Below are 16,465 nucleotides of genomic sequence, written 5' to 3'. Positions count from 1 at the left end.
TCCTAAATTGTAATCTCTTGGACCTTGGACCAACAATCTCCTAATATGTAAGCACTTTTTATCCTTTATTACCTAAGAGCTAGGAATTAAAAATAGCCTGTTCAAACAAAAATAAGTATGATTAAACTAAATTAAAAATATTCCATGATGGGAAAAAGTAGGGTTTATTTTCCGCATAAAATTAAAAACATTAATGCCCTTTAAAGGGACAAGAAGATGTCAGTTGCATGCAGAAGATGTAAGAAAACATTGTTTCAGCTGCATAGACATCCTCAGGTGTGTGGGGCAATGCAGGAAAGGGAAGGAATATAAGGCAATGGTGTGGGAAATGGATAGGGGAGCTGGAAATAGGGTTAAAAAGATGTAGGTCTCTTAGAGACTCATACACTGTGGACATGTTTTTTAATAGCAAAGGGAAGAGTGTACAGTTGTGTCATGACTTTTATTTCATCAAAGCAGTAAAATATATTCCACATGGCACAATGTTTAATTCACCACTATTACAAAATATACAAATATTTAATTTTGAACACATTACAATTATGAATAAAAACTTTAAAACCCTTGATATTCATTCTAAGTTTGTGTATTGGTCACTAAAATATTCTTCTCAATATTAGCAAGAGGCTTGCGACTTTTGTGAAGGGCCATCGTTACCAGGGATGTTCTTTGATCACAGCACTTTGTGGCTAATGTTATATAAGCCTCCGGCATTTAGAAAACCTCTGCATTTAATAGGCTTTCTCTTAAGAGGTACTGTGGTTCTAATGGAAAAAAAAGTGCTTAAAAGTATTGCTCTTAGGTGAGAAAACCATGATGTTAACCAAAGCGATATACCAGTCCTAACTCAAAGCCAGAGGTGTCTCTAATCTCTACAATGTGCTTCCGGCTTTGTAATCATTGTCCCATGCTTAGCTTTGCTGTCTATATTTCTAAGAGACTGCGATTTTAGTTGAAGTTTCTTCAACTAATTTCTATTTCATTTTAATGATTTTTAGATACTAATAAAATTCTCTCCCCATTTTTCTTTACTTAGAAAATATAACCATCAGGATAACCATCAGAATGAGAAAAAATTAAAGTGATGCAACTACCAGTATTACTGAAGAAAAAAACAGATAATCTGGATACCTATACATCCTTACTACTTACAGCAGAAGGGCTTTTTCAGAATACATAGAGCTACTTCTTCTATATGGTGGAAACAGTCCAAAGACTCCTACTTAAGGTCCTCTTTTTAAAGTACTGTAAGTAAAACCTGCCAAAGGAATCTAAATGTCATTGGTATGCATATGAAATTCTCTCATGAACACAGAAAATGCTAAACAAAACTGGTTGCCCTACATTCATAATCACTGACGAAGTTCCACTTATTCTTAATGATAACAAACTGTAACTGCAGATGTGAATCTAAGACTATCAGCTCTACAAGATAAATACCAAAGTCATTAGGTGGCATTTGTAAAGGGGAACTTTAATTGACAGAAGAAACGGGACCACATAAACGTAGACCACACTCAGTTTTCACGGTAAGATTATTATTTAGCACACCTGAAGAAGGCTCCACGGCCGAAACATATTGTTTTTTCTTCCTTTTTTTTCAGCATGGAATAAACCTATTACTTGTTCCTTTGCAGCCAACGCATGCTGACGCAGCTACTGTACCCACCTGAAAACTTATTCATATATATATATATTTCATTGTTATTATCTCTATAAAGTAGCTAATTTAGGGTAATTACCAATCAGTAAAAACACCAAAGTGTATCTAGATATCATTTATCAAGAGTCATAAAGAAATGAAAAATACTAAAAAAGCTGAAACAACTTTTTTTATGTGCTTGCTGTCATCTTTAAGACAACCACAGCTGTTAAGACTCTGATTTACACTGATTTACACAAACACTGTCCTTTGAAACCCTCCACATCATTACAATCTTCTAGCCTGATCATGTTAAATCTCAGTAGTGAAGTTAGTGAAGTAAGGCTGAGGCAGGTTAATACTGGAAAGTGAAACATTTAAGGAGAACTGGATTGCTGTTGGTGGGGGGGGGGGGGGGGGGGGGGCTAGTAGGTGGCACTCCCTTCCAGAACTAGAATGAAAAAAAAACAAATTTAGCAACCTGGGACACTGTGCTGTAGGAAATGCAATCCTATGAATGAGAGATTAAAGCCTGATCCTAAGTACCTGGTAATTTAAGATCCAATAGAACTGCAAGAGTAGGAGTGTTAACAACGAACACTTTCTTATTTCTCTGCCTGACCTGCTGTGTAGTTGGGACTGCTGGTGTGTAATGACTACCATGTGATGGCCAGTGGGTGGGTGTCACACCGGCAGAGGAAGTAGGTCTAATCTCGTATGTAAAGTGCTTAGGCAGGAAGAAATGCAAGCAATTATTTATGTATTCTCCTTTGGCTTGTACAGTACTTCAGGAGCTTCACCTGTTGTTTGCACTGTGGATTTTAAAATAAAGGAAATTACAACCATGGATGTACCTCGGTGAAAATGACCATAAAGACCATTTTCCCTGCATGTCAAATCTAACCCTAATCACAGAGAAATGTTTTCAAAATGTAAAGGCTGAGGAAGTCTTTCATCCTCTCCACATCTCAACTCCATGAATACTTAAATGATAGACTGCTAGTTACCTAAAACTGGTAACTAACATTTAATAGGCTAACTCTTAAATGGTATTCTTAATCTTAACTCCAGCTACACAACAGAAAATTCCCTTCTGGGTGGTATTATATACATGGTTAGCAGTATATAATCACATGAAAGGACTATTGTAAAATGGGACAAAAGTCACTACAGAGAATGACAATACAGTATATAGTAGTTATAAGACATGTAAACATGTACAACAAATAAAAACATCATTCAGACAATTATTGTGTGAGTGTATTAAATAAATAATCTCAAACTGATCATGTTTTAATGTCCATACTAAAAATAATAAATCATTCATCCTTGTCTTTTTTCTCAATGCAGAAGGAATATATGGACATACTAATTTAACTGCATCTTCTTTCATTGATTTTTCAAATGAACCATGCTGAGAAGCTAATACAGGTTCTTACTTTGCATGTACAGTAGTAACTCAGTTTCCTTTTATAAAAAAGTTGGCTTCTTTACTCAAAGCTTTGCATTGGAGCCCAATACCATTAATGTCAAAATGTCAAATAATATGCTTGCAATTGTTCTTTCATACTGTTGCTGGGTAAAAAGCATTTTTTAAAGCCAACTAGTCACTATCTTATACACTTAAGAAAGGTAAATGCTAAAATTCTTCCTCACTAAGCAACCTCTAAAAAAAGCTTACAAAACCTAGTAGGCATTATACACCCAACATCCAACTGGGCAAGAATTCACCTACTTCAGAAGTTCAGGACAATATGAGCTTCATCAAAAGACATGATGGAAGGCTGATGAGGCCACACTGATAATACAGCCTTAATACACATATTTTAATTACTTATTATTATACAATAATTACACAGTCTGAACAACAAAGTAGGATATGGTAGGCCTACATCTTAAGTTCAGTGAGGTTTGTATTAGGTCTTGTATGTACAGTATGCATGTCAAATATGACGATTACTACAGAAAACCTAATGATCTTCCTAAATAAAGAAATTTCTGTAAGGTTGTTGTTGATTGGTGATATGAGATCATTTAAGTGCTGCATAGTCTACACACACACAGACCCACACATGAATATGCATTCTGTTTTTTAATTCCGAGGCATCGTATTAAAGTTGAGCAGTGTTTTACAATCAAAACAGTATTGTGTCAAGCCTAAAAATAGTAAATTGTCTACCTACTATTAATTTACAATGTCACTTTTAACTGAAAAATAAAGTTGAGAAAGAAAAAATATTAGCATCTACAGAGCATTGCAGTATGTAGCAAAACTTACAGTACTACAGTAGAATGGCAGCCAACACGGTATGATTTAAATACAGAAACTGGGAACTTTATACCTTTATTGCTATACCTTAAGGGCTTCTATTCCAAGGAGTGTCTGTTTATGTTTTTGAAGTGGAGTGCATTGTGCAAAAATTATAGGCATAAGCATTTTAATCATTTTTAAAAAACCTCTACAGTGAAAAAAGTCGCAATAAAAACAGCCACTGGATTTAACAAGAGTTCTGCATGAAAAACAATACATAAGAAAAAAACGACTTTGCTTGCAAGGAAATAAACAGCATGCAAATCAAACCAATAAGAATGTGGTGTTGAAATTTCAATACAATAAAAGCAATCAAAACTGAATCCTTTACTGTAACCCTGCTGGATGTATGCTATGCTAGCATGTTGATCTGTTAGTACTGCACAGTTTATCACTTGGATTCCATATTTAACATGCTCCTGTCTACTGCTGCAAGACAAAAAAGGTATGTTATCTTTCTCCACTTTGGAGAGAAAATTAAACACACAACTAAACTCACTAACCACACTCCTGAACTAAACAAACACTGTGCCGGATATGTAATCTCATTTCCCAATAAAAAGATTTGAAGCACTCAAAACTTTTAGGATTTTCCATCTTCTCAGCTACAAACAGATTTTTCTTTCTCTCTCTCTGCAGCAAACCCTTGTCCTTCTCTTTTTTTTTATTAAAAAAAACTGTACCCTGCAGGTGTGTCCAATGAAAGCCCAAGGACATTTTGAGAAACGTAGTTTGTTCTGTCTTCTCCCTTTCAACATCCCCAGCTGTTCACCTCAGTTCTACAGAGTATGTAAGCAAGGGCAGTCCTATGCTCTTCTTGGAGCGCCAGTTTGCCAGCAGGTTTGTTTGGTCTCTAAAGCAGTAGAACCTGAAGAGGTGGAAGAAGCTGTTACTGTAAATTGGTCCAATTAAGCTAGTAGCCATCTGGATTAGCTTGTTAGTAGCTGACTGGTAATGAAAAGCTTTGAGAGTTACTATTTTATTCAATGATATACCTTTTTACCATACGATGAAACAATTAAATTGCTTATTATGAATTAATAAACAAGCGTGCACACTGCCAAAAAATACATATTGAATGATTGCCACTGAAGAAGTTTTCAAGTCACACAATTTTTCAGTAGTGTTAAGATACTTTCCCATTAGTGAAAAACAACATTTCTTAATACAGGCATAGCTTTTAAATTTTGGATTTAACACAAATTTATTTTTATTTCCAAGCAACTTTATTTGTATGAGGCAGTGGTGCAAAAAACATTATAACACAGGGAGTTGAAGTAAAGAGACAGGCTAGAAAAATAAATATTGACCGCTTAACTTCCTGCAATCCATTGGGATATCTTTTGAGATAACAAAATATGACATTACTGGTTTGGCAAAGAATTATGGGGAATGTGAGGCAGTAACTCAGACCTCACACATTTCGACAGGCAAATAGCCTAGAGTCAGTCTCACATCATGTCTTATTTTTTTGGATTACAGTTAATTTAAAGTGACCACTTATTAGGCAAAGAAGGTACATCAGATTTAGGTCTTAATTTAATGTCAGCACATATTAAGATGTTTATTATTAAAGTGGCATACAGATAAAATTAACTTGACATCTTTCAGCACTAATAGACTATTTGATTTTTGAAGAATACTTCTAAATAGCTGTTGATTTTAAAAGCCACAGACAGATTTAAAAGAATTGCATCTTTTTATCAATTTTCATAGAACTAGAAATTCAAACTCATATTAATTTAAAATGTCTTAAGATAATAAAACAAAACTGATAAAACATGAATGAAAGAAAAATATATACTGTATAAGGAAAAAATAACATGAAAATTGTTAAGAATAATCTGTTCTTAGATTGATGTGTTCTCCACTGATTCTCAAGGTATTATTATTCCTTTTCATTCACAAAGCAAGTACAGCACAAAAGTTCCAGTATAAATTACTTGACATAATACATACAAATACCAATATCAATGTATTTGGTGTTTGACATAATGATCCTTTGTTTAAGGATCAAAATCAACACTGTTGATTTTGATAAAGTTAAATTACATTAACACCTTGGAACACCTTTTGCACACAAAATAACTGTGGTAATGTTAGGGAAAATGTAAAACCTGACAAATATTCACAAATACTGTGAATTTACAAACTAGAAATATACCATTTACTGGTTAATCAAGCAAATTATTTTATTGATATTTCATTATAGTTGTTATTTTATTGATTGAAATAAAACAATGGGTAAAATATTGAAAGACGTTTCTGTGTTTAATTATGTATAATTCAAAAATAATCCAAAACTGACATTTGAAATCACAGTCTTAGAGTAACAACTTAGTTAAAGCAATTACACCTATGGAGTAAGTCTACATAAAGACAACACAAAACTCAAAGTCAAAGATCCAATGTACAACATAATCTTCATTAGCCACAAATACACTTAAAATTAGGTTCTCTAGAAAAGATTTAAGGTTTTATAAATCCTTGTAGCTTGCATACACAAAGTCATTTGTGAAGAAAGAAAAAAAATGTGCCTTGGAGATTCAAAATAAATAAATATTTTTTCACTTACAGGTATAACTTCTGTAAATTACTCTATTACATACATTTCAGGGTTTAATCTGTTAATAATTACATTTCATCAAAGTACTTCTTATGACTTTAGTGACTCAAACATCCACCTCTCTCAGCTCCTGTTCTGTATAAACTCAAACGTGTTTTTAACCCTTTCAGTGGTAAGGATGCCATTGTATGTTGAATGTTTAGAGGTCTCCTAGGAGAGATGAAGATGTTGTACATCCGAGAGATTTTAAACTACACTTACCAGAATTACAAAATACCTTGATCATCTACTTTGAAAAACACTATAGTTGTTACAGGAATATTTTAGCTTGTTCCACACTCCCACATAAGTATTATAATTAGCAACAGAGTAAATCATTCTAATATGGTTTAATCAAAATATCACATTTTGCATTCTTATAAAAATGTTCAACACAAATTACAGAAAATTCCTATGCAAAATTTTGTTAGTACATTAAACCATAACCACATTAAACAGAAGGATCGGGACAGACAAAAAATACAGGAAACAAAAGGACAAGTCGCCAGACAATATCTAGAGCTCAGACAGTGAGACTTCAGAGCACTGTAACATCACCCTCTGATATGGCCTATGACCTCACTCTCTGTTCTGCACATGATACCCTCATAATACAAATACAGGTTCCCCAGACACATAGTGTTTTATATTAGATTTACAGCTACCATAACTTCCTAATGGTAAGAAAACATGTTTTGTTGCTTTAATTAATCATATTAATCAAGGATTTTTTTTCCATATCTTGATAGAACACAATAAAAATTATGTTTCTATAAACTGATTTGAAAGTAAAACTACAAGACTTAAAAGCAACACAATGTTTTTAAACAATTTTTTATCCAATGTATAGATCTGCATTTTATAAGTCACACAAAAAAATAGAATCTGTAACGTGACAGTTGTAAGTAACAAGCAGTTGCATGTTTCAACAAATCTCCTGTCTTATGAGAGGTGTAAATGAAACAGGCTGTACTTCTTAAAATATTCTCACAATTTCATTAATGGAACTTTGCACATAGTCTGGCTGTCAACTACTAGTATTTATAAATAACTGTTCACTAACAGAATACATGCTGCACTTTCAAATCACTTTTAAAAGTACTGAATTGATGACATTTTGACAATTTAACTTGGTAATTTTCTTGTTATTTTTAAAGGATAAAACCTCCATAACTTCATCAATAAAAAGCCACTGTAACACATGAGCAGCGTAACTTGAATTGATTTCTCTAACAAAGTAGTGACCTTGCTTACTCTCTTATAAAAGCCACCCTGAATTCCACTCTACAACTCTGCCTAAACAAAATCATGGGACGAAAAAGGATGTGTAACAAAGGTTAATGTGAGAAAATAATGTATAGAAAACTATATTTATAATTTATTTTATAAATCATAACATACAATAGTTTGAGTAACTAGAGCCTGTCTTTAATTTAAACAAAAATTATACAAAACTTTCCTTAGTCACTACTTTATATACTATACACTATATACATGTAACATTCACTAATGCCAGAACTCTGCAAGACACCCTAATGTTGCCATGACAAATGACGTCACCTCGTCTCCCAACGTAATTACATGCTATAGAAGTGAATCGATTCCACCTGCTCATACTTAGGAACACTCAAGTTTGGATATTTTCACATCACGCCCTCATTAACTGTAGAGGTTTGTCTCGATTTTGGCATGCCTCTGGTTTTGGTTTTCTCTGGTTTGGTTTCTCTGGCTTGGCTTTGTTTTGGTTTTGTTGTTGGATAGCCCCTGTGCTTGCTGCTACGGCTAACTGGCTTGTGTTCGCTTGTGTTTTTCTCAGACTTTTTTGTGGATTTCCCTTTGGTACTTTGCTATATGATCTCCTGGTTGCTGTACTCGCCTGGTTTTGGACCTGCTTTTGGACTGTTCCTGGATGGCTTTTCTCATTTCCATTGCACCTGGGCTCAACTTGCTACATGGACTGCCCTGCTTAATGTAAGAAGTTAAGCAAAAAAAAAGAACACAGTTGTTTGTCATAGTATTGAAAATTAAGTATTTACTGATAATTGTATTGGCATGTATTTAAGTTAGATTGATTAATTAAGATGATCAAACCCACCAAAGACGTACTGTATGCACAGATTTTCTTTTCAACTATTCTTACAACAATCAACTATTACAGTAAGAACAGTACCTGTAAATATTCCTTGTCTTGTCAAACAGCTTTAAAAATCCAACACATTTCAGAGTCAGTTGGTCCTTCAAGACCTAAGAAGAAAAGAAAAAACAGTACAATTTTGAGATTTACACTTTAAAGAGGTACTTTAAGGTCATACATGGCAAACATTATTAAGTATCCATATAATACCAACAAATAAAACTAGAGGAATCAATATTATTTATATATATTATATATAAGCATGACATTATATACACTGTGTAAGTAGTTTTGTATTTGAGCATTGAGAGAAGTCAAAGGTCATAGAGAAAGTCATTTTTGGACATATAGGATCCTACATGAATTCCATCATGACTCTATCTGCATGCTTTATTGTCTCATAAACTAATTTTGCATCTGACCAGAAGAAGAGGGTCAAATGTTGTTTATGGCTGCCAAATGTTGTTACCGATCATTTTTCTTTCCATTTCAGAAAATAATTACCACAGGTTTCTATTCCTCTGTGATGATTCGCTGGCTTACAACTTTCACATGTAGACCCATGTCAAAACATATGCAAATGTATGCATATTAACCACATCTGAAAATTGGATTGGATCATGGCAATTTGAGCAAATGAATTTTGATAGAGAGCCTGTCATAGTTTATGTATACCAAATGTCCTTGAATAATAATAAAATAATAATAAAAACCGTAGAGTTCAAGCAACATGCTTTATCCACTAATAATACTAATAGAAGTGCTTCCTAAGGATATTATGTAAAATTTCATCCACCTTGGAATTTAAGGTAATACCATACCTTCAATTAATTTTGGAATATATTATGTATCATCAATATTCCACATAACCAAAAAGGTAATACACTGAAAAATATATCCAAACATCTTCAAGTTGATTAAGAGAACACACCCTTTAACAGGGCATTTGACTATCTCTACATAGCCACTTCTCAGAAAAAAACTTTGGGTCATTTCTGTGTCAACAATTATTAAGGTTATTCTTGCAATTAATAGCCTCTTCATACATTTTTAAAATGTTGTCTCCCCTTGCTTTCATGATAGGATGATTATATATGTATGAAGAGCTATTCAGGTCACATCAGCCTTTAATGTGTGATTTATGTGCATAAAGCAGTTCCCTGATGTAGGTTGTGAGACAAAAAGACTGATTCAAACAGCATTAAAACGCCACAATAAATATTCTGTGTGATATTTGCATATTGATTGTTAAAATTAATCCGAAGACATCATTGAAATTGTAAAGGTTTCAAACTGAAAAGACAGAAATGAAAAGTAAGGAATTAATATCAATGTAAGGCTTAACAGAGGTGAAGCAGGTCTTATTAATTCATTCTGAACAACTACTTTCAAATGCAAGTTCTTTTTTTAAGAGTTTGAGGGGTAGGGCTGGTTCTTCTCCCAATAATTTTATTTGCAATTTAACAATTTCATTTTATTTTGTGTCCAACAAAACAGAATATCCTCTCCTCCTTTTTCACAAGTTTAACTTGTATCATGTGTACTGATTATTAATAAAGCCTTATCTGATAATGATCCCCTGACCAGTTAAACAAAGGCTTAGGTTTAAAAGATAACGTGAGTTAGTTGCACATGCAGGGAGAAGCTCAGCAAGAAAAACAGCAGATTACCAACATTCAAGCAAAATAGTCTGAATGGCCTCCTCTGATGTCGCGCTCAACCTTTTATACTGTACGTGCTTTTGTTCTTATTCCGGAGGGGGACAAATATGAACACAGAGGAAATGGACTACAATATGCTGAGAGTTAAACTGACTTTTCTGTTCTTTTTTATGTCTCTTTAAAAAACTAAGACCACAGATTTATTCAATGGATGATGCAAGGCTGTGGCCTTTGGGGCAAATCTGCAAAACAGCACATAATGGCATGAGTTCACCCAAGTGCTTGACAAAGGCAGTTTATCAACGAAGTGGAAATTGTGCTGAAAGCACTTACTGTAAGCTGCAACACCATCTTCACTGTTACTGTGCTGAACACACAGGAGTTGCATTGCACTGCTGGAGTTACTTCTCACAATAGAGAAAGAGAATGTTTCTGAAACAGTAGAGCATTTGTATTATTGTAAACTCTATGTATATACTTGTAGAACTGTGAAGATTCCATTCCTCATCATGAGTCTATAATATAAAAGCTTGAGTAAATCCTGCATTCTAAATTACAATGTGTTGCCAAAGATAAGGTAAAAAAGCATTTTTTAAAAAAAAGCGTGGTTAATTTATTCTTCCCATTTTTTTTCCTAAAGCAACATTTAAAAAAAACTGACTCCTTTTAAACCAATGCATATTCTTTTAGATTGTTAACACTGAATAAGCCCCTATAAACTCTCCTCAATGTCTCACACCTTCAGGGATGTAAGAATGTATTTTTAAGCACCTCTACTTCACAAAATGCACTTAATTTAAATTTAAATATAATTATTTTACAGAGAAATGAGTGCTTTCACTTAAAAAAGATGCCTTGAAATTATATCTATGTTTATGCATATAAACAAAACAATACAATAGACAACCTCTGGTTCTATGCATTTTGTTGTTTCTACAGGCAGTCACTAATGTCTCCCTAAACCCAAACAAATGCCATAAAACGACACTTCCAATGAGTCTGATTTATGGAAATTAAGTCAAATAAAGCAATCCAATTGATTTAGTGAGGCAGCTTGGGCAATTTACACTTACTTTATAGTGTTGCCTAAAATCAATTAATTTGCGGTTTAGAGTGAGTTAAAGAACAGAGAATGGTCTCAAGCACTTCCATATCCTGGTTCCAGATGATAACCCAAGCTAAGGTACAGTATGTCATCAATGGAGTACCTAATGCACCTGCTTAAGAATACTGTGGTCAAAAGTTCACATTCTACAGGCAGAGACTGCATATAATGTACCCTTAAGTGTGAAAACTAAAATTAGCTCAGTATTTCAATTTTTTACTAAGAGTTTTCTCTGTGTAGTTTCAGAGCACCTCAGTTTCCACTAAGCCAGACAGTATATATATATACTTATATATTAGTGTTAAACCTGCAAATACACAGTGGTAATGGTACTTGCACATACTGTATGGCTTTTCAATACTGAGGTTGAACATCAAATTGTAAACACAGTTTAGAATTACTTATCACCTTTAATGCCTGGTATGAAAGCATTTTAAATACTAGATAAAATGGAAAAAAATACAAAAAACTATTTGAAATACAGCAATATCAATGTCACGTGTATGTTAATTAAAGATTAGCTCTGTCACAAGACACCAACTTCTAAGAGGAAAAGATTGAGGTTATTAAGGTGCATTTAAATGTTTGTTTTTTGTTTGCTTGATGAAACAGATCTTGTTGATTAATAATGAATCCAATAGTGAAATGAAAACTCTTAAAAAATATAAATATCTAAATAGTTGCAAAAAAATAGTATATCAGGTAACCACAGTAGAAAGTTCAAGTCTTAATACATCAAACCGTTGTTCAGTCTTCACAGAAAGTTTCAAAATGCCAGCAGAGTAATTGACCCAGTTAGCAAATACAAGAACCTTGAGTATTTGGGAGAAGACTGCACAGATGGATGAGCAGCACCCTAACAAAAGAGGGATCCAGTCAGCAAAGGGTCTATTGACAGAACAGTAAATGAGGATGCCACTAAGGAATTCAGCCAGGGAGATCCATTGTTTTTATATGTGTCAGATTTGATGGTATCATATTGCAAGCCCTAGCAATAAAATAGCGCTTTTGACAGTGTAGGCATTTAAACACTGGTGCAATTTGTAGAAAGAACAGGGCTTTATCACCTTCCAGAACAAAAATAATCTTCCAAATAAAAAAATAACAATGCCATCATAACAATATTTCCAAACAAAGATAAGAAGTCTTCCAAACCTCATTAAACTCAATGAAGGTGAAAATTGTAAGGGTAACAACTCAGCAGTACTATGAGATTTTGAGACGGACATATGGTTTCTAAAGGTTCCTAAATGTGATAAGACAGTTCTCATACAAAATAATGAAAAACAAGCAAACTGCTAAAGTAAGAAAAATGTAAATTCTACAAAGACCTGCTAGCCAATTGTTCACTCAAACTTATATGGATGTATCGGTCAAGTCTTAAAATCAGTAACCAGCTTTAATACATATATCTATCAGAAAAGAGACATGCAGGTATCATCATCTTAAGTCAGCTATGCGCCATGAGATTCAAGGTGAAAATGGATCATGCAATAGATGCTGAGCAGCAAGCCTTGATTTATAAAACCATTACAATTTACCCTTTGTGTCTTATAATAGGAGAAATACTTCCTAATGCACATTTCAGAAGTATAAGTGATCCTCGCCATCTTTGTGATGTTTTTGATTGTGGAGACTCATGGTGAAATGTATGCATTTACTGTGTCACATTACAGCTGTAGACCCAGCATCTGAGTTAAAATATCAATATAATCTTACAGAACACTATGCAGCAATGACATTTTTTATAACTATCATGGTAGTGGTCTGTGACACTTTTCACATTTATTGAGAGTGTGCAAGATCATTTACATTTTTAAGTAATGCTAATAAAGAGATGTTGCATGCTGGCTAAGGCTTTCAAAGCCACATACTACACAGTACTACATTCCTTCATGCACAAACAGTAAAATGGGCAACAGGAATCTTGCATGCAGTGGGTTCTCATATTGCGTGATTAAGGGTTTCTGTCAAGCCACATTGAAATTCAAATGTAAATCACCACTGCAACAAAGGTCTGCTGGGGCCATACAATATCTCTTTGGTACTCTACAGGGATGGCTGATAAATCTGAAATTTCTGCATTATAAAAATGTAATATAATGAAGATTACTTTTATATTGAAAAATAATTACCTGTAAATCAGATGTTTTTTTTAATAAAATGACAGAATGAAACAAGATTCAGAAAATAATTTCTTATGTAATCAAAGTGTTACAATGTATGAATAACTCCCAAATATATCAGTTATTTCCTTTCATACTACCACACTGAGTGGCAGGAAGAAAAAAATAATTAAGGAAATTAGTTCATGCAAACTAGAGGAAATTAGTGTGCATGACCGACTGGGTAGCTGTAATCAATATAAATCAGTGGGGTTGGTAACCGTGTTAAATCTGATCACTGTACAGCAGAAGTCCATACAAGAGTACTAATATATTACTTCAAAGGTCCTACTGAAAATAAATCAATATTTAAATACATAAAACATAAAAATAGCTTTTAAATGGAGTTTAAAAGCCACAGCTAATTTCTCACTGAATTTCTAAATTTAAATGTCCAAAAGCTTACAAGCATATTTACAGTATGATCACTACTGGATTTTAGATATTGCAGTGACATCGACATTTTCATACCTGTGATTTAATAAACTAAGATTCTGGTGCTCTGGAGACAAACTCTGTTTTAAAAGCTTATGTAAATAAGTTATCACTTAAATGGCAACTTGTGTAATATGGTAACCAAACTGAATCTAATTTGAAGTTATTACAGTATGTAATTATTCAACCATCTTAATTAATCTGAAAGAAAATATACAATCACTACCTACTTTTTTCTTGCAATTTTTCAAATATCAGCTTGGAAATGTTTGAGGAAATTAAAAATGAAATGTATTCAAATTTTCTGCTTTAAATTATTACTCCTGTGACTCCTGACTAAGTTTTTACCTTGTAGCAAAATTAATTTTGTGACAATTTAAAACAATACAGTACTGCTTATAATAAGCCACAAAATAATTAGTTAAAATTATACTCTTTAATGCAAACAAATTAAGAGAAAGGGTGCAACTGTATTTTTGCTCATTGATATTAAAGATTATATGAGTATATGAGAATTTTATCATTTTAAGAAAGTAGTTCAAGTAGTTAGCTGCGTCAGCATGTGAAGGCTGCAAAGAAAACAATAAGAGTTTATTCCAAGCTGAAAAGAGAAGAAAAGAAACACAACATTTCAGCCTCACACCCGAAGAAGGCTCCGCAGCTGAAATGATGCCTTTCCTTTCTTCTCTTTTCAGCATGGAATAAACCTTTAACTTGTTCCTTATTTTAAGAAAATTGACCTTGTTAAGCTCTCTTTTATTGGGTCAGCTTCCAAATTGTAAATTTCAAAAGTTTTTTTCCAGCTCTGACAGATTTTTAATAAAAAATAAGATATATGTGTGGACTAAGTAAAGACTAACCATGCATAAAATCAGAGAGCCATCTTTTGGCCAAAGCATAAATCTAAAAGAAGGTTACAAGAGCTCTCTAGAACAAACCTGCCATTAAATAAAAGCTACAGTACTGAAACTGTGGTTGAAAATTAATATAGTTGGAGAAAAATTAAGAAGAAGGTGCATTTAAAGCACATTTTTGTATTTCATGAAGTAAATGAATCCATGAAGAAAACAGAGCATTTCAGTCTTTAAAATATTTAAAACAGAGAATGAAATGTTAGTTATGAATGGAATTAAGAATATGAGAAAACAAACGACAGCCATTAAGGCCATCGATCTTGTCTGATTTTTTTGTAGCTAATTGTTCCAAAGATCTCATCCAAACTTTTCTTGAAAGAAGCCAGGGTATTAGCTTTTCCTAACCTGACTCAGTGCCTGTATTTAGATCCATGCAACCCTTTATGATAGTGAAAAGATATTGAGATATCGGCTATTCTGGAATCAGTCTAGGGAACCACATATATTCCGAGGCTGAAGGGAGTGTCCTACACTGACGGATGGAAGGAACCAAACCTTTTTAGTCTTGAATACAAAAAGATTCTGTTCTCTTTTATACTCATGTCAAAGGTACCCCTACATATATTCAAAATCCTCAAAGGCACTGAAAAAGGCAATGTAGTGGACTTCATAAGAATAATCTGTTGAACACAAACCAGAAAAAACAGATAACAGAAGTGGGACCTACTGTACAGTATGTGGAAGTGCACATAAAACCAAGAAAAGTTGGTTCCTTACCCATGCTGTTAAAAACAATTATTTTTAGAAATGGCTAGACGAGATTTTTGGAACAATTACTAACTTACTATAAAATGGGTTAAATGGGCCAACTGACCTCCACTCCTTTGTAACCTTTCTTATGTTTGTATGTGCTTTGGATATGTTTTTTTGGGCTTTGGAAAAGAACTTCCTTTTCCTTTCAATTTTAAAAGCATTTTTTATATAGTTTCCATTTTGGTTCTCTGGTTCATGCTTCACTACTGATGCTAAAGAAATTCACAGAATTAACTTTTTTAGGATTCTGGACATTTTACTAATTTACAAAATTGTTAAACAACAAATTCCTCATTTTGTATGAAATCTACTTCAAAAATTCATCCATTTTCTAACTGCTTTATCCAATACAGGGTTGCAGGGGAGGAAGAGCATATCCTGGCAAGCAACAGACACAAGGCAGGATACACCCTGGATGGGACGCCAATACACGCAGGGCACACACAGACACAAACACAAACAAGGGGCAATTTTCCCAGAAGCCAATTTACCTCCTAGTACTGTAAGTCTTTGGTCTGTGGCAGGAAACTGGAGCACCTGGATGAAAGCCACTTGAACATGGGGTATAGTCTCAATGCATAGGGCACCCCAGGAGCTGAACCCAGCGCTACAGGATAGCAATGCCAACCACTGAAGAGCTGTTTCTCCCCTATTTCAAACATCTTCACTAAAAACATCTGTCTGAAAAATATTTAGGAAACAAAACATTATCGCACCCTAATGGTAGACTGTAATATATC

The 16,465-nt window shown here is 33.7% G+C and overlaps 1 protein-coding gene across 28 annotated transcripts in view; it reads right to left on the bottom strand.

The window, feature by feature from the left end:
- adgrl3.1 (adhesion G protein-coupled receptor L3.1) overlaps positions 1 to 16,465 on the bottom strand; it is a 338,051-nt gene that overhangs the window by 289,326 nt on the left and 32,260 nt on the right. For all 28 annotated transcript variants that reach the window (XM_088612815.1, XM_088612965.1, XM_088612882.1 and 25 more), the window contains exon 2: positions 8,729 to 8,802. The gene's annotated coding sequence lies outside the window, so the exon portion shown is untranslated. The remainder of the gene's footprint in view (positions 1 to 8,728; positions 8,803 to 16,465) is intronic.

The sequence above is a fragment of the Lepisosteus platostomus genome, chromosome 1 (assembly GCF_059453375.1).
Source record: "Lepisosteus platostomus isolate fLepPlt1 chromosome 1, fLepPlt1.hap1, whole genome shotgun sequence".
NCBI lineage: Eukaryota > Metazoa > Chordata > Actinopteri > Semionotiformes > Lepisosteidae > Lepisosteus > Lepisosteus platostomus.
The sequence above is the reverse complement of the archived record's forward strand: the minus strand, read 5'-3'. Positions and strand labels throughout refer to the sequence as shown.